This window comes from Lissotriton helveticus, chromosome 7 (assembly GCF_964261635.1).
Source record: "Lissotriton helveticus chromosome 7, aLisHel1.1, whole genome shotgun sequence".
NCBI lineage: Eukaryota > Metazoa > Chordata > Amphibia > Caudata > Salamandridae > Lissotriton > Lissotriton helveticus.
In genome coordinates this window covers 1,580,737,067-1,580,763,658 of record NC_136068.1, presented here as the reverse complement: position 1 = coordinate 1,580,763,658, position 26,592 = coordinate 1,580,737,067, and the positions used below count along the sequence as shown (strand labels likewise).

Here is a 26,592-nt window from a genome sequence, read left to right as displayed (position 1 = left end):
CATCGGGCCCCGGTGCCTTTTTATAGAGTGTGTCATTAATTGCTTTTTTCACCTCCTCTAAACTAAAAGGAGAGATGGTAGTTACTGCTTGTGTGAATTGCATCTCACAGCCTGGAGTGATATCAGAACAGCTATAGATGTTACTGAAATGTGTGACCCACTGTTCGTCAGGTATGATGCAGTCTGCTCTCTGATTCTCTAATCCCACGAAGTATGGATGGTTTATTATTGCCCAAAATCTAGCGCTGTCTCTCTGTATATCAGGCGACAGTAAGTCATTTCAGGCCTCCTTTTTAATCTCAGATATCCTCATCCTGATAGCATAACTGTATTGTTTCCTCAGTGATGCTATCTGCTCTTTATCTCTGGGTTTATTTTTTAGAGCATTTAGGAGGATTGAGTGAGCCTTGGAGCAATTTGAGTCAAACCATTTGGGGCCCCTGAGCATATTAGGCTTTTTCTTTACGGTCAGGTCTAGATTGACCTGACGGCAGATAACATTGAAAGCCTCTATCATGGTGGTACCAGAGTTATTATTATCCAGGCAAATGGCAACCTCCCCCTCAACTTTAGCCAGAGTATCCTGTAGAAAGGTGATTGGGGTTACTTGATCCCATTTCAGTCTGCGATTCTGATCTCTCAGGACTAGTTCTGTCGCACATAAAGCATCAATCTCCCTTTTTCCCAAAACTCCCTGTGATACGATCTCTAAAATTACAGGATTATGATCGCTAAAAACTGTAGTTTCTACCTTATAATTAATAACTTCAGGCAGAATACTAGAAGATAAAAAGATATAATCTACAATTGTGCCTGTGTCGTTGCCCACGTATGTTGGTAACCTTGGGCCTGTGGGGCAACTATGAGATTCATAGAGGTTAAAAGTTGCTAGGAGCGATTCCAAAGCCTCTCCACGTGATGAGTGTTCGAAATGCGGTGTAGAGGAATAGGGGGAAAATTCCTCGTGTTCCACATGGCAATCCACATGGCATGGATGGATGTTAAAGTCGCCCATAAGGATCACCTCATACCCATGGGCACTATTCTCACTGTGGGTAGACAGGAATTCCTCTAGAGTTACCAGATGCTCATTTGGGATTTGACTGACGGGAGAATTATAACAATTAACAAATAATCTGGGCTGAAAATTTGGTGTGGTTAGTTCAACCGCTAAGACGTTTATTGAGTTAGTTTTAATCTGTCTTGGCTTTCCTTGAATATCTAGTGAGATGTATATAGCCAAGCCCCCTTTTGCCCATCCTGCTTTACTAGGATCTGCCGGTACAGTGAAGTGGGAGAAGCCGTCCAGAGCCAGTCTGTCTGACGTTTCCCAGGTTTCTTGAAAGGCAAGTACGTCGTTGGATCTAATTATCTCCAGCCAGTTCTTGTCGTTGTATTTGGCTCTGAGGCCAGCGATATTCCAGCTCATAATTCTACAGACCCTAATGCCTGCCGAGTTCCGAACTAGTGAACTGGAAGCAGGCTGAAGACCCTCACCATTACTGTCTTGTCCAGGGGAGAGTCAATCGTTTTGGTCCATGAAGGATAACGGGGCATAGCGATTAAACAATTGAAGGGATTCTGCAAAAGGATTGTGCTGTACTAAATGGGAATGATGAGCTGCTACGTTATACCTTGGGTCCTGCCCCCATCTGAGGTTTGAATCCCAATTTCTGTCCCACCCTGGCGCGGGAGTCCTTGGGTAGGTAACATTCTGCTGTTCACCATAAAAAAACTTTAGGGTTAAGGGAACAACAGTACCCTGTCTACGTTGGGGAGGGAATAAGTTAGCAAGAATGTTGGGAAGGACGTCTTGATTTGAAAAGCTCACTGCCACGCAGTCCCCTTTAAACTTTTTCGGCCGGTTTCCCAACCAGGGGACCCTTGTTGCTGACTTGATCACGCTTGCCAGATGATACTTTCCCCCTGGTGCTAGCCGCATGTTACTGGTTAACCAGTGTAAGGCCTTACTTGTGAGAGAAGTGGAGCTTTCCTCTGTTCCCCTTTCCAGAGGAGGGACATTTGCTAAAACTAAAACCACTGGTGTGGCTTCAACTATAAATTGTAGGCGGTCCATTGAGTGAACTTGTACTGGGGGGATGCTGACGGAAGGGGTTCTATCTGTTGGAATGTTGACTAATAGAGAGCCCTCGCTGTTAACAGTCAAAGTTGGAGGATGAGGTGGTGAATTCTCTTCTGGCAGCTGGTTTCCTGCGCCATCACTTACAACCTCTTTAACAACATTTCCCCCTGTGTTATTGCTCAAATTTGTAACTAACATAGTTATATTTTCTACCCCACCTGCAACCATAGTATGGAGTCCACCCAACTTCTTAATCTCCGCTTGCAGTTTGTCAATTTTTGATATTAGGGGTTTAATAATAGCGTTGATTTTTAACTCAAGAAAATCAGCAATTCTTTCAAAAAAAGCATCCTCAGATGTATGATTTGATTTGTCCTCCACAGTATTCACTTGCTTTGACTTTGGGGTAATAGCCCTCTTCCTTCTTATCCCCGATCGTGGTCCACCCTGCTTTGGTGGGTTTTTGGTGCATAATCTTCTTGGCCTGGTGGCACGCCCTTTGGGCGACTGCTCGTCAGATGAGACACAAGTCTGTTTCTTCTGATCGGGGTCAATGTCAATGTCGCTCTCAGCCTCTACATTGGGTACCTCAGAGGCCGGGGCTACGTTAACAGATGTGCCACTTGTTCCTTGAGAAATAGGGCCACTAGTTATGACCTCGTGATAAGCTTCCTGCAGTATGGTGTCGTCAATCAGAATAGATGCGGAGGGGGACAGACATCGTAAGTCTGGGGATTGGCTCAACCCCAGAGAATTTCTCCTCTGCGTATTAATTTTTTTAACAGTTTGGACAAGGTAATTGTCAAGAGTGTTTAGCGGGGCTTCCTTAGATTTTGTTGACATGTTTACGATATACACACAAGCTCACTTTTGTACAATTATACTGTCAGGTAGCAGAATCTTAAAACGATAAGTCTTACTTGGGGTAAGGGACACGCAAATATTTCCTGCAGCGTTTCTGGCCCTGTCCCTGCCTCCTCCTGCCGATGAGGGCCGTAGAGGGCCCGCCCTTTGCCCGGGCTTCGCCCCGGGCGTCCCGCGAGGCGGGTTTCTGTGGCGCTTATGTGTGCCTCCTAGCGCCCTCGCGGTGTCGGAAAGCGCGCCGCCGCGTAGGCTGCCGGGATTTGTGGTCCCGGAGCGGCGGCACGTGTAGTCAGCTGTAAATTGACTCCTGGCGGTGGCGGCGTGCTTCAGGGTACCTGGCTGCCTGTAAATGACTCCTGGCAGTGGCGGCGTCTAGCAGGTAAGTGCAGTTTCTTTTTTGTTCGTCTCCCCAGCTCTGCCGGTTTCTGTGGCGCTTATGTGCGCCTCCTGGCGCCCTCGCGGTGTCGGAAAGCGCGCCGCCGCGTAGGCTGCCGGGATTTGTGGTCCCGGAGCGGCGGCGCGTGTAGTCAGCTGTAAATTGACTCCTGGCGGTGGCGGCGTGCTTCAGGGTTCCTGGCTGCCTGTAAATGACTCCTGGCAGTGGCGGCGTCTAGCAGGTAAGTGCAGTTTCTTTTTTGTTCGTCTCCCCCGCTCTGCCGGTTTCTGTGGCGCTTATGTGCGCCTCCTGGCGCCCTCGCGGTGTCGGAAAGCGTGCCGCCGCGTAGGCTGCCGGGATTTGTGGTCCCGGAGCGGCGGCGCGTGTAGTCAGCTGTAAATTGACTCCTGGCGGTGGCGGCGTGCTTCAGGGTACCTGGCTGCCTGTAAATGACTCCTGGCAGTGGCGGCGTCTAGCAGGTAAGTGCAGTTTCTTTTTTGTTCGTCTCCCCCTCGACTCCTAGTGTGACGAATGGGAAAGGGTGGGATATATGCCTGTGAATGACGGTCAGCTGCTCTCACACATGGACGGAGTCTCCAACGCCCATATCATGACGCTGAAAGCGTCACTGGCATGTAGTGGATACTGCCATAGACTACAATGAAAATGATTAATTATGAAGGGCTTTAGGACAGTAAGCCCTGCGTCGTGTGTCACAGTGCAGAAAGTTGATTACTGCCTGGCTTCCATCTCCTGCTTCAGAGCGAGGTGATGCAGGCAGCCTGGGACACACAGCCCAGACTTAAGTACATAGATTTGTTTAGAGATACGATCTTATCTCTAAATATGCCGATCTATTTAATACTGTGCAGGAATGTGAAGGAATATAAGGGGGGCGCAGCCCTAGAGCCCTAAAGGAGAATCTGCAGGTATACGTAAAGTCTTAAACGATCTCACTATCAGAATTACTAATGCAGTGGCTAGAGTTAGTTTACTAGAAAGCTAGTAATCGTCACGCCAGACAAAATCAGAACAAAGACAAAATATTGCCAATCTCAAACGTGATATTGTGGATTTGGAACACTGTAGCAAGTAACAGAAGAAGCCACCTGAGAATTTTTGGACAGCTAGAAGGTACAGTGAATGCAGCATCTCAGCCCATCACGTTTTTGGAATCCTGGATCCCTTAAAAATTATGTAAAAATGTCATGATAGCATGTAGCAGGACTACAACCCCAACAAAAATCATCGAAGGGGAACCAGTCCGGGACAAAGCAGGAACGGCAAAACTCCAAGACAGCCCCATCACAGAGTGTGACAACCCTCATAAGGAACAAAGGGCAGAGGCACAGCCAAAAGACCTCAATGTGGAGGATAGCAGAGGGCCCAGTACCCTAGTAATAAAGGGGGGGCGGGCGGGCAGGTAGGCCCCAACCTGGAGCAACCAGAGAATAAGGGCACCGAAGTACCTATAAACCTATCCTCCAATATGCCAAAAGGGGAGGAAAAGGAACAAATAAACAGGACGAACATCCTGTCAGAAAGAGGGAAAGAATGTACTCATAGAAGACACAGCCACGCACAGAAAGGCGAGTGCAGAACACCAAGCCAAAAGTCCTTGCAGAACAGGGAGGGGGGCGTCTCTACCAGATTCATCGTTACCGAAGGTAAGTAACTCGTACATCTGATAGAGACTACTAGCCGCAGATTCCTTAACGTAGAATAGATACCCTAGCCATACCCAGAGGGGAGGAAGTTCTGCAAGAGGACCCCACCTGCCTGGACATAACAGAGAGTCCCACCGGGGACGGTTCAAACAGACAGGGCAAAGAGCCCCGTCCCCCCAGGCAAGGGGAACGCCTACACTTAGAGGACCACCAACCCCAGATGGTATGCGAGAAGACAAGAAAAGAGGTAGCCCGTCCATCAGCAGAGGAAAAGAGGACAAGGCGAAAGGAGGCCAAGGCACCCCACGCCCATACAAGGCAACAGAACCTCTACCGAAGGCCAAGACAATAAAAGGAGCACCGAGGGAGAAGAGCAACCTAGAGACTCCAAGGAGAAGAGGAAGAGCAAAGGCAAGCCTCCCCACGGGAACACACCCAGTGAAGAGGGCAGCTGCGCCTATCACAGCCAGAAGGCAATAGACCAGACAGAACGGCGCCACCAGCAATAAGCAGGGACTTTAACTACTGGCCCTCGGATACCCTTGAGAGGAGTTCTCTGACCTCCTGCGGGGAATGAACTGTTTTCAGCATGTTCATATAGCCACTCACACCAAGGGACATATCTTAGACCAAGTTTGGACCTTGAATATAGATATCTCTTCCCCTCTTATTTTCCCTTGTCCTTGGTCTGACCATTCTTTTATTTCTTTTACCTTGGCTCATACTTCCCCCACTTCCCCGACTCCTGTCAGCAACCTTGTGGCTCATAACTGGAAACGTGCCAATTTGGAAGAATTCCACTCTTTATTGGCTGCTTCTCTTCCTAGTGATCAAGCCTCTGTTTCTGGTCAGGCCTCCAGTCTTGAATCTTGGCTGAAAGTAGCCAGTGACAAGGTCGCCCCCCTGAGGAAAATAAAAATTAAACGTCCCCATGACGCCCAACGCTGGTTCACCGAACAATTAAAGAGGGGCAAATTGGGCCTCCGCCAGTCGGAGCGCCGCTGGAGACGTTTTTATACCCCCGAAGAGAAATCCACCTATGTTGCCTTGTTAAAACAATATAAAAATTCCATTCTTCAGGCTAAAACAGTATACTTCTCACAAAAGATCACGGACTCGGCCTCTCAGGCCAAAGACATCTTCTCTATCGTTAATGAACTTACGCTGCTCGATCGGGTGATCACTCAATCCAGTCCCTCCCAGACATTATGTGACTCACTTAATTCCTATTTTCTTAGTAAAATCGCTACTATAAAAAATAACATCCCCACTCCTCTCTCCTCTGCTACCCTGGTCTTGCCTAGCAAGAACTCATTCTCGCTAGATGTCTTTCCTCCGATCTCCAGGACAGAGTTTGAGGCTCTCCTGAACAAAGTTAGCTCAGGCTCGCCTCACGATTGCTGCCCTCCTCAGATCCTTAAGGAGGCCTTTCTTGCTTATCCGGACCCTCCGCTCGCCTTGCTTAACAATTCCTTAGCAACTGGCATAGTTCCAGACACGTTCAAACGTGCGGTAGTGGTCCCTATTCTAAAAAAAACCAATGTTGACCCTTTAATTCTAAGTAACTTCCGCCCTATCTCGTTACTCCCGTATCTCGGGAAGATTCTGGAGGCCCATGTCACTCATTGTCTAAGCTTATTTATTGAAAACTCTCAGTCCCTTGACCCTCAGCAGGCGGGTTTTAGGCCGGCCCATTCCACCGAGGCTGTGATTGTGGCGGTGATGGACGAGCTCAGGAAGGGCGCTGATAACAACATCTTCCAGGCTCTGGTGTTACTGGATTTATCGACGGCCTTTGACACGGTCGATCATGAACTTCTGATCGACCGTGTCAACAATGCTGGCGTCCATGGTCTGGCGCTGAAGTGGATCAGATCTTTTCTGCATCAGCGTTCCCCGGCGGTTCACCTTTCCTCCTTTGTGGCATCCCATTCCAATTTGACCTGCGGAGTCCCTCAGGGCTCTGCTTTATCACCCCTTTTGTTCAATCTCTACATGCACCCCTTGATAACCTCCCTCTGTAATAGCCCGGTCTCCGTTTTTAACTACGCGGACGACCTCCAGCTGGTCTTCAAACTTGATTCCACCTCAGCGTCCCGCACTAACTTTCAATCCACCATGCTGTCCATTAGCAACTGGATGTATCATAGCCAGTTGAAACTCAATCCTGATAAGACAGAGCTTGTTTTAACTGGAGGGCATGCTCACCCTTGGAATGCTAGCTTTTGGCCTTCCCCTTTGGGTTCTCCCCCCCACCCTGCGGACTCGGTTAAGAGTCTTGGCATTATCATTTTCAAAGACCTTTCTATGAAACCTCAGATTAATGCTGTTACCTCTTCCTGCTTTTTTCAACTTCGTAGAATTCGCAAAATCTGTATGTTTCTGACCACGGAGGCTCTTATTCTTGTCATCATGGCCTTAATCACCCCTCGCATTGATTACGCCAACGCCCTTTATGTTGGCATTCCTGCTTACCAGCTCCATCGTCTGCAGCTGGGGCAAAATCAAGCAGCTAGGCTTGTTTTCCACCAGCCTAAACATCAACATGTCTCTCCACTTCTGAGGAACCTTCACTGGCTCCCGGTGGCCAAACGCTGCATCTTTAAACTGGGGTGTATAATTTTCAAGGCTCTCTCTGATCAGGGCCCTGCTTTCATTGCCTCCAGAATCCATCGCTATGTCCCCTCTCAGGCCCTTCATTCTTTCCACCATAACCTGCTTGTCATTCCCTCATATAAGCGGAAAAAACTTGGTGGCCTTAGATTTTCTTTCCTGGCCCCCAGGCTATGAAATTCATTTCTTAGTGAACTTAGACTCTGCCCCAGTTACGTCTCCTTCAGGACACTTCTTAAAACCTATCTGTTCCGGCAAGCCTACGAGTAATCACATGTCCATCTTCACCCCTTCGTCTCTAGCGCCATGAAACCGCCTGGTGTCCGTGCGCTGTACAAATGCTTTTAACATAACATAACATAACAAAGCCTGAGGTCACCCAGGAAGAACCATCCAACGCTCCGCAGGGACAGACTGCGCCCTTAAGAGGGACAACTACACAAGAACCATCTCATCCCCAGGGAGGAGAGGTAGAACTGAATGCTGGGCCCACTGGAAGAAGTGGACAAGGCAAGGTTAACTGTCCCACTAAAGCGCTAAGAAGGCACAATGGTGCAGAAAGATAGTAGGTCAGCACCGGCATGCACAGCCAGACGCCAAGAGCACCACGGAAGGATGCATTCAGGGCAAGCCAGACGCCAGCCAAAGACTTAGAGGAGGAAGGCGAAGAAGGGTCCGGACACGCTCCAGGGAGGAGTCCGCACACACGGCCTGAAAAGAAGTGGAACCAGACAGAGCCAAGACGCCAGGCCGCAGACAGCAGGCCAGACCTGGCGAACAGCGCAGTGACCCCGGAGAAGGACACCCCGGGACGCAACTCAAGCCATTCCAAACCATCATCAAGAGGATTGCATCTGCGACATACTGTAACGGCACGGAGACAGAGGCCCGAAGGCGAACACAGCTCCCCAGCGCATGACAGAGCTATATAACTGCTACCACTGCCCCACATAGGGCACGTTACGTCCTAAGACATGGGAAGCTCTTAGGAAAAACTTCCGCTGCAGAGGACAACAGAAAATACCTGTGGAAAAACCAGCAGAAGGCTTGTCAAAGAGCCAAAGAGAAAAAACAGAAGGCCTAGTCTCAGGGCCAGCATGGTGTAGAACCCAAAGCAAAAACACACAGTCTAGAAGGGCCAGCCAACAGCCAACCGAACCACAGTCCCAACAAGGAGGACTCGAATGCACATGCAACGGAAGAACACCTCCCAAAAATCAGATCAACTCAGGAGGAGACCGAAGCCCGCTAAGAACCTCAGAATGGCCGAGACCGCAGGGGCGTGGAAGAAAAGAGTGCCATCGAAAGGAAGGTCCACCAGCCATTCCCGAACATTCTCCGGGAACACACTGTCCCGAAGCCAGGCATGGCGACGAAGCGCAACCGAAGCCATGGCACGATCTAGCACCTCCGAGATGTCCAGGGCGGAGAGAAGAATAAACGCCGCCAGCTCCCGGCCATCCAACACATGGTGCCTCAAATCAACACAGGCACCCTCCTGAGAAGCGGAAGACATAAGGGACTCCGCCGAGTCCCACAAGCAAGAAGTGGCCTTAGCCAAAAAACACAGTGCGTTAAGGGCCCGCAGAGCCGCACTGGTTGAGGCAAATATATTGCGCCCCCAGGAGTCCAGCCAGCGGGCCTCCCGTGACGGGGAGACAACAGCGGTGGCAGAGAGGGAAAGACATTCTGCAAAAGAGGGCCTCGGGTAGAGGGGTGGAGGGAAAGAAACACCGGATCACGCGGCGCCGAATGGTGGCCGTGCAGAAGGTGTTTGGGCACCGGGTCCCCCTTGGCGGGACGGCCCCAAGTCCCCAAAAGAGAAGAATGGAGCAAACCTTTGAAGGGAAGCAGCAGTTCCCTACCACCAGAGCCCTGATGGAGAACCTCCAGAAGATGATCCACAGGGAAATGGGCAGCTGGATCACCCATGTGCAAAATTCACACAGCCGTGAAAAACAGCACGAGCAAAGGTCGCACCCGCCTCCTAGGGCACCGCGATGGGGAAAGCAGCTCCTCAGTAGGCGACGGCTGCAAGATAAGGCGGCCGTCCCCCATGCCAACCGGAGGAAGGAAGGGCCAGGTCCGGAAAGGAGGAAGAGGGACCGAGGAGTGGGGGACCTGTGGTGCCTCCGGCAAAGACCGCGGCCGCGGTGACGGCGAGGAGCTGTCCTTAGACGACGTTGGGGAAAAAGCCACAACGCGTCGGCCTGTCTCCGGCGAGGATGACACCTGCAAGCGTCGAACCCCTGGAGAAGAGGCGTCCGAGGACGAGTCAAATCAAATCAATTCAATTAAGCTTTATTCGATTTAAAAAATATAAATCATAAAAGCATACAAATTATTCAGAACAGTCATAATAATTACATTTCACTAAAATAGTTATTTACACGTTTAAAAGAAAACAACATTTTACAGAGTTTAATATTTAGAGCATGTTAAGTTAGCATTAAGTCAGCTAGGGGCTTCCCCTGTGTGGATTAATGTAAGGTAATCCACGCCAGATTCGGGGCAAAATCTAGAATTGATTTGAAGTCAGCATTTTATAACCATTTTGTGCATATACGTTTCTGGCCAAGTAATGGTTGCTCTCTGCTATTGATCTTGACGGGGTGAGGAAAAACGCCCTGGGATAAAAGTCATGTAATTGCCATGTAGATATAGGCCCATCTCCCAATTGGGGCTGCCAGGATTGTAAATAGGGGACAACACGTTCATTTCTAAATCTTACCAGGACAAGATCCCCTTTGGTATCCTTAGGGAGCGATCCCAGCCAACCCACCCCTCTGACACTTACTATCGAGCCGTCAATATGAGGTGGCAGGGGTCTGTTTTTCGTTAGCCAAAAAACGACTTTATTTCTTAAGTCGTGCTGTGTTTCAGATATTCCTTTCTTAAGTGGTGAGACACCCGAAAGAACACATACAAAAGGGGCGGCTATTGGGGGTAGATTTATGTGGTCGCTTCTGCCAGAGATGATACCTTGGTTATCAGCTATCACATTATGAGGTGTTGGGCCTAGGGTCGACCTTACTTTGGGGTTGGGCCTCTGGGGTGTAGTGGAGTGGCTAACTACGTTTAAATCTTTTCGTACTGTCCTATGTGCAACTATTGATTTATTCCCACAGTTATTGCTTTGAGTAGGTGATTCGTGCACCACAGTGGCAGCTCGAACAGGTTGCTGGCTGAGTTCTGCCATGTTCTTTATTAGTGACGTGCTGGCATTAATTGACATCTCAATTTCACTGAGCTTTTCTCCTAAACTATTTATTCTTACTATCAGTGGGGATATGATAGAAGTAACCAACCGTTCTATGACGTCCAGTAAAATTGCCTGGGAGGTAGGAGCAGGAAATTCCAGAGTTTTGTGTATCTTAGCTGCTATCGGGGTAGGTATAGTAGTTGCTAGGGAACGTGGACACAACTTTCCTTGTTTGGCTTCACTCCCCATGCGTGTTGTTCCGTGTCGCTTCCTTTTGGCGGGTGGGATGTTAAGGGGCCCTGTATGATTGCTGTTAAGTTTTACCAGTGGAGATGGAGAGAGGGCATCAGGTGTGTTAACATCTATCAGTAAAGGCGTAGTGGGTGGGGCATTAGGAGTTGCTAAGGAACTGACCAGAACATGGAGTTGCTCGGTTACATAATCTGCTGCTACATACTGGGTCTTACAAAGATCGTTCAGTTCTTCCAGCAAGGCTGATCCATATGCTACCTCAGCTGTCTGTGTGACAGGGTGATTGCAAAGCACGCTATCTCTGGGCAAGCGTTGTTCTAAACTATCTAGTTCATGAGTGATAGGTAAGATTACCCTTTCTAGATAGCAATCCATGGGCCCCGTGACCTCGCTCCTCTGCGCGCCACAGCTCTTAGAAGCCATCTTACATGACATGAAGGTAGTAGATCAACAGTAAAGTCTCGAAGTAGGATCCGTAGCGAGGGTTTTTAGAGTGATCAAATGTTAATACGCATAATATCGATGTCAACGTTTACCTTACAAACAAAACCAAGGGGACAGACCCGGTCCGATCTCCTCTGGCCTCTGAGGGCCACAGAGGGCCCGCCCTTTGCCCGGGCTTGGGCCGGGCGCTCCCGCGCGCGACTCGCGTGGCGAGAGGTGCTCCTCTGCTTTATCGCGCCTCCGGGCGCTCTGGTGTGACACACGAGAGCTGCGACCGCCGGGGCACCTGGGGCTTGTGGTCCTGCCCTCTCGGCGGTAGCAGCAAAGGTCCTGGCTCTCGTTGCTTGCCCCTGCACTGGGGCGGAATGCCTGGCGGTGATATGCCGTTCCCCTCACGGCTCGGTGAGTCCTAAAGTGCCCCCCGTGAGCACTCGGCGCTCCTCTGCTTTATCGCGCCTCCGGGCGCTCTGGTGTGACACACGGGAGCTGCGACCGCCGGGGCACCTGGGGCTTGTGGTCCTGCCCTCTCGGCGGTAGCAGCAAAGGTCCTGGCTCTCGTTGCTTGCCCCTGCACTGGGGCGGAATGCCTGGCGGTGATATGCCGTTCCCCTCACGGCTCGGTGAGTCCTAAAGTGCCCCCTTGGACTCAATCTCCCAGAATGCAATTCGGCCCAATGGGGAAGCCTTTTAAATGCGACAAACAAACGCCCAAACGGTGATTAAGGTGTTATGTCTCTTCTATTGCAACAGTCTCTGAGCAGAAAATAGCCGTGATCAATTTCTTGCCCTTTAAGTGGTCAGCTGGCCACCAAAATACTGCTGTCTGTGGCTGTGTCTCTCTCTCAGCCTTGCCTCCCGCTGGTCTCACTCCAGAACAAACATTTGCAGGAGTCGCAGCACCAGCCTCTCTTTTTCCGCTTCTCCCCTCTCACCTGCCACTGTCACTGACTCAGGAGCCTGCCAAGAACATGCAGGTGCCACAGAAGGGAACGCTCGAGTATCCGAGCGGGGAGGGAGAAAAACACCGCAGAGACTGCCCCGACGCTAGAGACTGCTCTGCTTCTCCACCTCGAGCCGCTCAGCAGAGAAATGGACGAGTCAACGGCCTGACGTCGGCCTGGCGCCGTAGAGTCCGCAATCTGAGGTAGTACATCGTCGTCCAACGCCAGGAGAGATGCCGGAACGACCTCCACCACAGCGCTCGGCGCAAGAGACCGGGGCTGGGCTGGAGCCGGGACGGCGCCGGCAAGGCGTCGACCTGACCTCCGACGAGGCGGAGGCAGCCGCCTGCATGGAGGTGCGTGAGGGACCCAGGAAAGGATGAGGGGTCCCCCGCCAACCTCAGCCTGTGCCTGGATGAGAAGGACCATCCTCCAAGGCTAGCAGCCGCCGGCGCCAAAGCGGCATCACCTCGGACGAGGCCACCGCTTGTTCCGAGGACCGAGTGGGACTCGGGGTGTGACCTGAGTATTGGGGACCTCCCGCGACACCACAGGGACTCCCTCGGGAGTTTGCAGTGAAGCAGAGGCGCCATGGGCCAAGGCGGGACCCCCGAAGGGCCGCACCCCAACGGCACCTCATCCTCCGAACCTGGATCCGGACCAGTTGGCGCCAGGGCTGGAGCCACAGGCAACGCCGCGGAGGGCCCCGCACACCGCAAGGGACTGCTGACGTCCCAGGAGGGGAAGAAGGAGAAGTAGAAGCCAGCGAGGCCTGCAAAGCCGCCGCATATGTCTCCATCTGGGCTCTAGTCGCCCCCACACCGGGAAACGGTGGATAGGGGACGACACGTGGGTGTGCACCACCTGCGGAGAGCCCGTGCCCCCAACAAGCTGAGAACCAGCCCTCGGGGACAAACTGCGACACTTACAGACAGGTGAGCGACACTCTTGCGGCCTGGGAGAGGGACGATGTCGAAAACGGAGGTGATGGTTCCGAAAACCCTCCGCAGGGGCCGGGCGTGGTGACGCCGCCGACCTGGACATGTGCGCTGAAAGAAGGTTCATCGGGCACTCCCGCCGGGACTTCGGTTTCATCTGCTGGCATGCCTCACAATCAGTGGAGTTGTGGTGTTCCCCCAAACACCACATGCAGCTGGGGGAAGGATCCATCACCAACATCTGGCGCGCACAAGACGAGCACGTCTTAAAGGCCGTAGGCATTCGCACACTGTTCCCACACACAATGCAATAAGCGAAAGGGAAAGGCCTGAATAGGCCCGGAGCACAATCCGGATCCGCTTTGCATGCGGAAAAGGAAAAAACTGATGTAGGAGCGCCAGGGTGGGACTTATGTGACCTCGCTGACATCACATACGCAGACAACGCCTGGGCGGAGTCGCGTGATGCCGTCCCACCGGCACACAGGGATGCTGTGGCAAAAAGTTTTCCGGATCCAGTCTCGCGCCTGGGAATAATTCTATATTAAGGAATCTGCGGCTAGTAGTCTCTACCAGATAAACAGACTTACAGAAATGGCTATCCAGTAATATTTTGTTGTTCCAACTAAATTTAAAATCATCTTTCTTATGTTATGTGTATTTGTAAAGCCCACGATCACCCACAAGGGCATTCTAGCGCTGAGCAGGTTTGTGTGCCTTGCCCTGCCTATGGTAGGTTGGTTAATTGAAAAGCCAGGTCTTCAGCTTTTTGCCGATTTCAAGAAGAGAGAAGGAGGCTCTGAATCAGAGAGGGAAGTCGTTTGATGCTTTAGGAGCAGTGCAAGAGACTGCTTGTGTTCCTGATATGGTACTGTGTATTCATGTGATGTATGTGAGTGGGAGTCCTGCGGGGTGGAGGTGTCTGGATGGTTGGTGGATGCAACTGTTTGGGTGGGTGGGGGCATGAGTTGTGTAGTGCCTTGAATGTGTGTCTGAGGGGTTTGAATTGAGTGCATTTATGTATTAAGAGCCATCCATGAGGTGTGCTGTGATGTAAGTTCTGTGTGGACGATTGAAGATGACCTGCCGAGTTCAGGTGAGTTGCTTTGTGATCCTGGTGTAGAGGGTGTTCACATAGTCCAACTTGCTGGTGGCTAGGGTGTGAGGGACCGTTTTTCTACTGTAGTTTGGGAGCCATTTGAAGATCTTCCTCAGCTTCTTCAGGAAGTTGAAGCAGGATGGAGTGACTGCGTTGAGTTGCGCGGTCAGGCGCAGTTTGTGGTTGATGCTTATTCAAAGGTTCAAGGCATGAGTTCTGGGTATGGGTCAAAGTTCAGCCAACCATCAGTTGGAGCCCTATGTCGAGGTGCTCTTGTCAAAAATCACTACTTCTGTTTTTTCGGTCTTTAGCTTGAGACAGACAGTTTTCATCCAGCGTGAGAGTACAGTCATGCAGGCGGTGAACTTCTTTCTTGTGTTGGGGATTTGTCAGAGATGGAGAATATGAGCTGTTTGTCGACTGCAGAGGACAGGATGTTGATGTTATGTGTGCTGATGATGCTGGCCAGAGGGATCATACATGAGTTGAAGAGGGTGGGGGTGAGCAATGAACCTTGAGGTGATCCAAGAGTGAGCCTGTAGGCTTCAGACGAGTAAGGTGCCAGGCTGACAGCTTGTGTTCTACCCATTAAGAAGCAGATTGAGTGGAGAGCAGGTCCTTAGCGCCAAATGAGGATTGGGTGTGAGACCATTTCAAATACTGTAGGGAGGTCCTGGAGAATGAGTCCTGTCTCCTCCTTTAAGGATCATGCCGATGCTGCCTGTGGCGCAGATAAGTGTTGTTTTCGTTGGGCCTGAATCCTAACGGCGTGGCGTTGAGGAGCTGGTGGTTGCTTAGATTGGCAGTGAAGCATTGGTTGATTAGTTTCTTTAAATCTTTTGCCAGGTATGGTAGGAGGAAGTAGGTCTTTAGTTTGAAAGCGTGGCTGAGTCAGCAGATGGTTTCTTGAGCAGGAAACTGGCGGTAGAATGTTTCAAGGTGTCCCATAATGTTGCTGAGTCAATGGAGGCATTGAGGATGCATGCTATTGCTTCACCAATTGGTAGAAGTCCTTCGGTGAAGGCATAGCTGGGCCAAGGGTCAGAGGGAGCCTCCGAGTGGAGCCTCCGAGTGGACCCTCTTCATGGTAGCAGCGATTTCAATGGTGGTGACAGCAGGCCACGAGGTCAAGGTATATTTATTTGCCGTGATGGGAAGTTAAGTTGCAATGGTAACAGGGTCCAGATGAGGGTTGAGGTTGTTGTATATGTAAGTGAATGTATTACAGAAGACTCCTGAGAGCTTGTTGAAAAGGCCTGGTGAGGGGCTGATGTTGCTGGAGGTTATGGGATGTGCGGTGAAATCTAGGATGATGGAAAAGTGATGGCAAAGATTTCCTTGCTGGCGTCAATGAGATCTGCAAGATGTGTGCTTGGTGTTCTGTATCTGCTGGTTGTAGCCTCTTAGGGCTGATTTGAAACTGTCTTTATCTGCTATGTCTTGAATTGTTCTCCATATGTGCCCCAGTTGCTTGCAGTGGCGTTTCAGCAGCCCGAGTTCCTCTGTGCACCCAGAGGCCTGTGGTTAAGCTCTTGCCTTTGGGCTGCACTTGATTTGATTTGTTTATTTGTAAGGAGCACAAATAATCCCCAAGGGAATCTGTCGGTGCCATAGCCACAGTTCGCAGTGCAGTACAGAGGTTAAAGATTAAACAGCCAAGTTCTCAGAAGTTCAATTAGATCTGGACAAGAAAAGATGAACATGAGTAGCTGATCCCAGTGATACGGAGCTAAAGATGAGAAAGAGCGACCCTCAAATCTAGTAGTGTGGATGTGTTTGGGGCAAAGCAGTAGTAGTTCACTGGATCTAAGTTGGCAAACTGGGATATAAGGCTGTAGTTTGTTATTCAGATAGCACAGTTCCCTCCTGTGCAATGTTTTAAAAACCAGACACACAAGTTTGAAGACTGCATGCTTTTTTATAGGCAACCAGTGATGGGAACGCCATAGGTGTTCCGATGGGCATCGCAGAAGAAGATTATGGATAAGGCGTGTTGCAGTATTCTGCACCTCCTGAAGCCTGGAAAAAAGGCATTCATTCACACCGACCATTAGGGAGTTTCCATAGTCCGAGCAACTCACTATCAGAGCCTAGACCAAGTTTTTCCTAGCATGCAAAGGGGTCCACTGAAACACCTTTCTAAGCATGCACATCAGGCCATAACAAGTTCCAAAAATGGTTTTAACATGTTCTTTCATAGAAATATTACTGTCTAATAAGACTCCCACATTTCTGATGTATTCATTTGGTGTTGGGGTTGATACCAGTTCGGGTGGCCACCAGTTCTGCAGACCAAATTGAATGAGCTTTCCCAAAAAGAAGGATCTCCGTCTTATTGGTGTTAAGCTGCAGAAGGTTGTCAGTCATCCATGAAGTGATCTTTAACATACAGTTCTTCATTTTAATTTGGTGAGTGTTGGATTAGAATCCATGTTGATGACCAGTTGCCTGTCATCAGCATAGGAGCTGGTATCAAAGCCACACGACCTGATGAACTTTGCCAAGGGGGTCACATAGGTATTAAAAAGAGTGGGGCTAAAAATTGATCCCTGTGGCACCCCTTTGTCCAGGATCGTGGATTTTGAAATGCATGAGTTCATAAGTACTGAAAGGGTGTGTTCGGAAGAAAAAATGTCTACCCATATCAGAGCTTTACTGCAGATATCAATCTCCCCCGGTCTTTGAACTAGGATTTGATCGGAGATGGTATTGGAAGCCGCTGATAAATCCAGGAGAATTAGAATGGCTGAGGTCCCCTTGTCTAAGGCGAGTTTGATAGTATCAATGACCTTCATTAATACTGATTCTGTGCTATGAGAAGCACGGAAGCCTGACTGAGAGGGATCCAACAAACCATTGGATTCAAGATAGGACACCAATTGGTGATTCACCAATGACTCTAAAATTTTGGAAATACAGGAAGTAGTGATATGGGTCTGTAATTTAACATATCTATAGGATCAGCCATAGGTTTTTTAAGAATGGGTCTAATCCATGCTGTCTACCATTTAAGTGGAAGTGAAGCTACCTGTAATGAGAAATTACATAGGTCTGTGATGGGGACAAGTAGGACAGGAGCCAAACTAGTAATAATGTGAGAGGGGGCAGGTCCAACAGGGAACCAGATTTAATTGTTTTTAGAAAGACCAGTACTTGAAGGGAGCCAAGTTGTTGGCACATTAGTGAATTAGCTGTTGAGGTTTGTGATGGCTTTCAGCAAGTTGCTGGTGTGCTTGGACTTGCTTTGAAGGGGCGGAAGTCCATTCCCCTTCTGAGATATTTTACCAGCTGCACAGGCAATTACGGTGGTGGTAGGTTTGTAACGGTGAAGAATGGGTATGCTGAAACAGATGAAGAGTGATCTGTCCAGCTCACAGTTGCTGTCTTGTTGACTGTAATGTTGCTGATTGCGGAGAAAATCGGGTTCAATAGATGTCTGGTGGTGTGGGTGGGCTTGGTAATGTGGTGGAAGAGGCCAAAATGTTCAAGGTTTTCTAGAAAGGCCGTAAAGTTTGGGCTGGTGCAGTCTTCTAGGTGAAAGTTAAGGTCTGCGAAGATGATGAAGGTGCTGACTTTAATGACGAGGGGTGCGATGAAGTCCATTATCGCTAGTAAAATTGGTGAGGGATCCTGCTGGGCTATATACAAGGTTCCCCCCAGGAAGAAGTTGGATGTGATGTGTATCTTGAACATGAGGTGTTCCATGTAGCTGGTGGGGGTGTTCGTGTAGCGGGTGCAGATGATGGTATCTTTAAATATGATGGCGACTAGCTCCAGGCTTGTGCTGACAGTCTTGCCTAACAATTTTGTAGCGAGTGGGGATGGCCGGTGCCAAGGTTAAGTTTAGCCATGCTCCATGAGAAAGAGCAGGTCTGGAGCATGTTTGTGCAGTAGGTCCAATATCTCCATGGAGTGTTTGGTAAGTGAGCGAGTATTGAGGAGCATGCAAGTGTGGTGTGTTGTTTGGGTAGTGTGTGGTCTGTGTGGGCGGGTGGCAGGTTTGTGTGAGTGATTGAGTGGGTGCTGGAGTGGAAAGTGGTGGCTGTAGGGTGTGGAAGAATGCATGCAAGCTTGGAGAAGGTACATGTTAACTCTCCTTCCATGTGTTTTGGTGTGGCAGCATGGAGGAGCAAGCAGGTATTGGTGGATAGGGGGAGATCCAGAGTTCCTGGCGCTGGGGGTACATAAGTGCAGATGGGCTTGCCTTTGGTGCACCTTCAGAATGCCTTTGGCGCGGCTTTGGTGTGCCAGTGGCACGTCTGCGCTGCAGCTGCCATTAAATGGGTCCTGGGAGGAGCGCAGGGTACCATTGGCGGGAAACCAGTGATGTCACTACTTATGCAGATGGATGAAGGGACATCCAATGATGTCACTTACTGTGCAGATGGATGATGGGAAACCCTGTGATGCTACTTTCTGTGCAGATGGAGAATGGGAAATGCAAGTCCTCTTGCTTGGCTCCTTCTTTTACACACATTTCTTGCAGCAAACCAGTGATGTCCTTTCCTGTACAGATGTATGATGGTAAATCCAGTGATGTTACATACTGTGCAGATGGATGATGGGAAGTCCCGTGATGTTACTTCCTGTGCAGATGGGCAAGGGGAACATCTTTAAAGGCCAATCAAACATTTTCTCGCGTCTTGCGGTACTACAACATTTTATTAATAACAAATCAGAAGCCAACGTTGAAGCCGGCCCCAATCCAAAGTACTGGCTAGCTTGACCAATTCCATTCAAGTTTGACTTTCTTGACTCTGTTGACAATAGCCCAATATCCTGGTGTTGTGCTCAGTATTTGTAAATCATTACAGAAGTTACCCCTCGTGACACTTATGCAGGTCAGAAATCTATTTTAAATGGTGCAAGATACTCATATTAAGCATATTAACAGTTAAACAACAAATTACACTTTTATCTATCTTCATTCCACCATCTACTTTCTTACAAGCAATATTCAAAAATCTCATATCCACTCCTTTTCTCGTGTATTTATACACTTGTTTCATTTGACATAGTTGTATCATCATGGTCACTGATACCACACAATAGACTCAGTATGCCTGTTTAACAAATAACAATGCAACAATTTACCTATAAGATTTATAAGACTACGATGTTTCCCTTCTTAGGTGTATAAATTGGTTATATAAAATAAGATAGCTTTTATATATCACTGAACTTTGCCTAAGTGTAGAAAGTTTTCTATTTGATCATCGTTCCATTTGCTTATTAAACTACAGTTTGAAGCTGGCACTACATTGACGCATTCGCTGTTAATAAAATGCTCAGTTTAACATTAAGGTATTACATTCCTATTCCTAATAATGTATTGATTCCTAGATGCGTTGGAGGAGGTGAGGATTCCTTCTCTTGTATGGGTTCCTACAGAGCCTCCTATAGTTTACTTTGTCTTCCCGAGACTACCAATGGTGAGGCTGGGTGTTGGGAGGAAGGTTGGACTTGGCTAGCCCTTGAGGTTTTTATTTCTAGCACTGGGGTCCAATATACCGATATTTGAGTATGCCTTCCATGTCCCATTGTCTTATTTTATTTTCATTTTCTGTGATGGTACTTTCATTGTTCTTTTTTTATCATGATCCAAGATAGTGTTACTTGTCATATACTTTGATACAGCCGACCATACCGTCAGACACTTTCTACCCATTAGCAGTTCTAACATATCAAGCTGTTGAATGACTCTGATGACCTCCATCACAACTTTATCTCTTAAAACTAAGAGTTTGGCTCTCTGTTGTAATAATTTGATTGAGGGGGAGAGGGGTTCTTGCAGGAAACCAAAATTAAGCACAAAGGCAAGGCATCTCTCTTCAAGTGAGGTCAGTCACTGACTTATGCTCAGATGCTTTAGTCAAAAAACGGCATAATAAGATTAATATCTAAGATCTATCCTCTCTGTTGTCTCTGTTGAACATGATGTAGAAGGTAGACTGTAATTATGTGACTGTAAGGTTGCAGTGGTTTTTTGCATAATTCTAGCATTTGCCACATAATCCATTTTCTGCTGCGTAATCTGCAGATTGAGAAAAAAAATTGCTTCTAAGTCAATCGGTTCAAAAGTTACTAAAAATGCAGCAACATGTGTTGCAGCGCAGTGGAAGGCCCTTTGAAAAAGTTGACTGGCCACCTTTTTGTTGATTATGGCTATGTTTAAAAAAAAATACGTTTTATTGATTTGCATACACACTTCTTGAAGCAGAGTCAATGTAAAAGAACCTGAAAGTTCAATAAGCAAATACAATATGAATAAACATAGGAATAGAAAACACTATCATTATGTTACATGTAGTTTTCAGATCACCGAATAATGGGTAGAACTGGGAAAACGGGTGAAAGGGATAGGAGGGACAGATGCAAAGGGGGAACACAGCAGGGTTTGATTGGTCAAAGAATATTCCATGGGAGGAGAGAGATGGGTACACCGTGAGTGGGATAGGCTTATTTAGAAACTAGCAATAGATCTGGTAATGCCCATGCATTGGGAGGGAGGGAGGGAACTAGAACAGTAGTGAAGAGGACAGCATACTGTAGAGAACTACGGGGGAGATAATCGCTGCCTGTACATTGCACGAGTTCCAAGAACAATGTGGCCCACTGGGGGTAGATGGGTCTTTTGCGCAGGCAGCATACCTCTTCACAGCGGAGAGCATCCTCCTCCACTGCATCCAACCTGCGGACCGCACCATACTGTTATGTGCTCATGTAGAAAAGCTGCTCATTTCTAACATTACTGCTGTGATCTTTTGCACATATTTGCGTTTGTGACAATGTTGGATTAATTTCTCTGAAACTGCTTCTGATTACACATCTATATAACTTACAAACAAGGGAACCCGATAGGTAGCGTAGGACCGCGGGAATCAATTATTACAAAGAACAATCGTCCTGTGCTAACAAGAAATTTAAGGACAGTGATTTATATAGACATATATAGAACTCATTGTTGTCTATATAAATCACTGTCCTTAAATTCCTTGTTAGCACAGGACCATTGTTCTTTGTAATATCTGATTACACATCTGGCTTCGCATAACATTATCACGATGCCTTGAACATCAAGTACGAGGCCTTTATGCATGAATGTACAAATGTTGTTCTATCTTCATCCATAGGACGACAGGGTTATCTACATACCCATAACATTGCTAATCTATAAGTACATACAAAGGATACTTTTTATTATAAATAATAAGCATCTTATAGGATTAGCAAAGGAGGCACTTCAGCTGACACAGAAGGTCCCTGCATGCTGAGACTTCACCACGCAGCGGCCTGACATCTCGGTGAGGGGTGTCCAGTTCGTGACCAAGACGTGATCCTACAATCTCTCCTGCCAGGTAATGGGGTAGGCTCGTCCCTTGGGTGCATCCTTAGCTTCACACCTAAACACACTCTCGGTACATACAGAGTAGGGTTCACATAGTAGGAGTACGCCCGATTACCATCTTGTATTATATGCCTGCATATATACACTGTCTTAGCACCATGTTAGAACTATATCTGCTATTTACTCTTTTGTTGCTTTTAATCACTGTAACATCTGCTTCTGTCTACTGATTATCGCAGCACCTGTATTTTATACAAGAATAACGTTGGTTTAATAAATATAATGGAAATGTCCCACTTTGTATTGTCTTTATATTTCTCTGAGAACAACAGAGCACGGGTGACTGAGCGAGATTTTGATCTGTTACCACAATCCCTGAGGGGTCAAGGTTGTCATGATCAGTGCTTGCCATAAACTTTTCGCTCCCCAGTAGGGTTAGAAGGCTTAAGGTGGCACTGTGATTTGGCTGGTCTCTAGGCCAACAAATCCTGAGGGGGTGGTTTGACTCAGTCGTATCCCCTCAACCAAAGTTTATGTTGACCAACAAACATGCAGAACCAACGGATTAGTGGGAACTACACCACATGGTGCCGCCAACGTTGGTTGGGTTCTCATTTATCGGCCTACCTGAGTAAGTCAGTCACGCTTTCTCAGAAACTCGTACTCACCTCTAAAGCGGGGACACCAGTGGTGGTAGGGAAATATGACTCAGCTGAATAATTATACCCTATGCATTGGCTATAGGTTATTCAAGCTTGTAGGATAATAACTTCCCACATTGTGCTTACAAATCTCCATAAATTAATCTACTAATGTCATTCTTCTTTAAAAAGAGATGTCCGTAAACTAAGATAATGGAGAAGTATTAGATGCTTTAAACATTGACAGAAAACTGCAGACATACCGTTACTATAAAATTACAATATGGTCTCCCGGCAACGGGTGGACACATTACCTTTGTGGTTGAGGGACACGAAGCATTCAGAACAAAGGTGTTCTATTCCTAGATTAAATTCCCAGCTGCAAATGCGAATACACATTTGTTTCACACTTATATTGAAGATGAAACACCAGAGGAAACATTCCATATGTGGACATAGAAATTCTTTTATCTTACCAAGAACATATAAATTGGTTTAAAGGCATCTTTCCCGACACTACAGAAAACGTGAGACTTGGTCCACTCAGCAAAGATTAAATGTCATGGCCGGTCTTAGCTATATACACACCACATCCTAACACTGCTAACTTAACTACAGCAGAATTGCCAGTACACTATACAGCGATCTAGTAAATATATACAGAAATCTTACACAGTTCATAATGCAAACACTCACAGTTAACCCTGCGCAGATTGCTCAAGCCGTAAAACCATAATTGGCTACCATGGGTATCAGCCCACAAACACTGAATGCTGTCATGGAAAAGATTCCCACAAGTCAGAAGTAAATTCCGTTCTAGAAAGCACAAAAGCAAGCCACTTGAAGCTGTTATTTACCCATTCGGGACCACAGTAAAAACACAGATTATTTAAAGTTGTCTTGCCAGTGGGGATGGCTCCCCCTATGGAAGTTTGTGCCACTTGGGGTACAGTCTTCTCTGCCATCTATACTAGAACTCATGGTAGCCCTGCACTATCTGTCTTGCCTGAGGTACTGAAACAGGTACAGAATGAGTACGAAGAAGCACCTGCCCTGGACTTGGGAATGAAACTGATCGTCAATTTTGCCGCAGGATCAGCCATTATGTTAAGCAACATAAAGGGCCCTGCTTTGTCCTTCTTCTTCTTTGGTCAGGTAAATCTGTTTTCCTGGTTTCAGGGGGCCACCTAAACACTCAATTTAGGGGTGTTAATGGGAGTGTAGGATAGTAGCCAATGGGCTACTTACCCTTGGAGTCACTACAACCCATATATGACCATTTGCTGTGGGGAGCGGGCATAACCCTGATCCAGAGTTCCCAATTCCACCAACAACAACTTGTTGGAATCCTTCTTTAGTGGAGCACATGAGTTAGCCCACCTTAGGTGTGGGACTTCCCCGGTAGTGCAGCACAACTACATCATAGCTAATTTCCCACCTGTCCTGGTGCCAAATGGGCCTCAGGACAGGGGGTGGCATCTCCCAGGCCTGGTGGAAGCCAGCCTCAATGCCTCCAGAGCAGGCATTGTTTCTGGCCTCAGGGTAGGTTCTCACCTGCATGGGGTCATAAACTTGTCTGTGGAGGCAGGCTGGACAATACCATTCATCCAGCACACTAGAGGACTAGTTTGGTTTAGGGAGAACCTCTAAGGTGCCCTCTAGGTGCAGATCATAATAAATCCAATACAGGAATCATTATGGATTTATTAAGACAAGGTGTTTGATACCAAACACCATAGGTTTCAGTGAAGCCATCATACAGCTGGGGAAGTTGTAATGATCAACTTTTGGGCTTTTTTTCCCACCTACACAAGCCTACCAATGCCGCTTCCATGGTGAGCAAATCGTCACACCCCGTCCCTTCTACCAATACTCCTGTAACCTCCCTGCATAGTATTTTCGCGGTAGGGCAGCTACAGAACATGTGCGCCATGTTGGCGTTCGGCACGCAGCACCTGGGGCAATGGGAAGAGGAATTAAACATTTTATGCAAACTTGCAGTGGTAATCTAGGCCCTGTGAAGGATGTTGTGCTGGATATACTGAAATTTAGCCTTATAAGATAGCTTCCAGGGATAGTGTATTGCTTTTTCCCATTCCTCAAGTGTCAAATCTCAGCCTATATCCCTTTCACAGTTTCTGCGTGTTAAAAAATGATATAGCTTAACACCAAGGTCCCCCATGAGTTTGAACTTTGAGGACTTACACACACATCTTTAAGACGTCTGTCCCCTCTGAGAGAAGAGATGACTAAATCCTAACCATTAGCAATTTTAAATTACAGCATTGGATTGGAAAAAAGCAGACATCAGAAATGGTTAAAAGAGCGGAGTTTTCTAAAGTTTTACACAAAGGTTTGCACAAAGGCACTTTATATAATTGGAACTTTAGATAAGGGTATGGTAATTGTTGCATGTTGGTGCTACTGCTTTTTAGATACATGGACGTATGGGTGCTAAGATACAAGTCGATCATACATTGGAGGTAAATGGAAAGAAATGTTATATTCGATTGGTCCAGGGAGGCTAATATGTGTGTACAATAGGACGAGTTTCATAACAAATACTACAACGATTAAATGGAATAGGAAATTTGTATATAAAGGAGTAGTATTGAATGCTAGGACATTATAGCCCACTTGGGCGAGATTGTGGGAGAATTCTTAACTATGTATTTTTAAACAGATTAAATCATTTTATGAAATATATAACATTTTTTAGTTTTTACCGAAGTAGTGTCGAAGATAAGCACCTTATTGATGAAAAGATGGATATAAATCTCAGATTGGGTATTTTATATAACAATAAGTTTGTATATGGCATCGGATGAAATACAAGATTTTTAAGTTGTTATGTGTGTACCATGAATGGCCAACCATAAGCACTTTCAATGTACATAAAGTCTGCTTTCACTTTTTACATACACTTATAGCAAGAATGCACTTTAAAAAAGTATACCTAAGACTGTGCTCCTCATTGTGAACAAGCCTACAGGGCAGCTGAAGCATGTCAAATGGCAACGAGGCAATAAACGAAGTTTACATGACTCCATTGTGTTGTCCACCTTCTTCAGAGGTTGTGGAAAAGACTATGTGTAATTTGTATGGTGATTGCTGACTCAGTTTGTGTGCAGATACTCCCTTCGCTTTAGAGCACGGTGGCGAAAAGCAACTGACGGAACACACACACAGTGCCTGACACTGAGCAGCGTGTCAGGCACTGAGTCACAGAACCTGGAAATAGACTCGCTAGTCTCGCAGTAACAGCGTGCCCAATTTTAAACTTATCCCTGAATTGTTTTTAAATTGTTGCCCCACTTACTTGAACTTTGGCTCATTCCTCTGTGTCCCCCAGGTCCGCCGCGGCTTGTGCCGTTTGTGCGGAGGGGTAAGCACCATTTTGTACGCTTGTGCTGCTGCCTCCTACCACAGCTGACAAAGGCAGGTCAGCGCTCCACCCTTCGCTGTAGCGGTCCCGCCCACCTCCCAGTCAAAAGGAGGTGAGCCGAGCGGACACGCGCAGCGGCGTGTCAGGCACTGAGTCACAGAACCTGGAAACAGACTCGCTAGTCTCGCAGTAACAGCGCACCCATTTTTAAACTTATCCCTGAATTGTTTTTAAATTGTTGCCCCACTTACCTGAACTTTGGCTCATTCCTCTGTGCCCTCCAGGTCCGCCGCGGCTTGTGCCGTTATTGCGGAGGGGTTACCACCATTTTGTATGCTTGTGCTGCTACCGCCTACCACAGCTGACTAAGGCAGGACAGCGCTCCACCCTTCGCTGTACCGATCCCACCCACCTCCCAGTCAAAAGGAGGTGCGCCGAGCGGACGCGCGCAGCGGCGCGCCGGCGGTGCGCCTAAGGCGCGCCAAAGGCAAGCCCGTCTGCGCCCGTCCGCGCCAGACTGACGCCGGACGCCAGACACTCTGCCCTTTTTGCCTTTCACCCCCCTTCTCTGTTGTACTCCTTTTTCCTAACATGGCAATCATTACATATATGAGCCGAGAGCTACATCGTTTGAACAGAGTGCCTCTGGGTGCCCAGATGAGCCATCAGACCACATTGCCTCGGATCAAAAATACCAAACCCGAATCCCACCAACCCAACAGATACCCCATCACCAGCA

The 26,592-nt window shown here is 47.9% G+C and overlaps 1 protein-coding gene across 4 annotated transcripts in view; it reads right to left on the bottom strand.

The window, feature by feature from the left end:
* FLT3LG (fms related receptor tyrosine kinase 3 ligand) overlaps positions 1-25,913 on the bottom strand; it is a 676,457-nt gene extending 650,544 nt beyond the window's left edge. For 2 of the 4 annotated variants that reach the window (XM_078655105.1, XM_078655115.1), the window contains exon 1: positions 25,788-25,909. The gene's annotated coding sequence lies outside the window, so the exon portion shown is untranslated. Of the gene's footprint in view, positions 1-25,787 lie in introns of all 4 variants that reach the window. The other 2 variants (XM_078655107.1, XM_078655120.1) reach the window with 2 other exon arrangements.
* Positions 25,914-26,592: the final 679 nt, after the last annotated feature.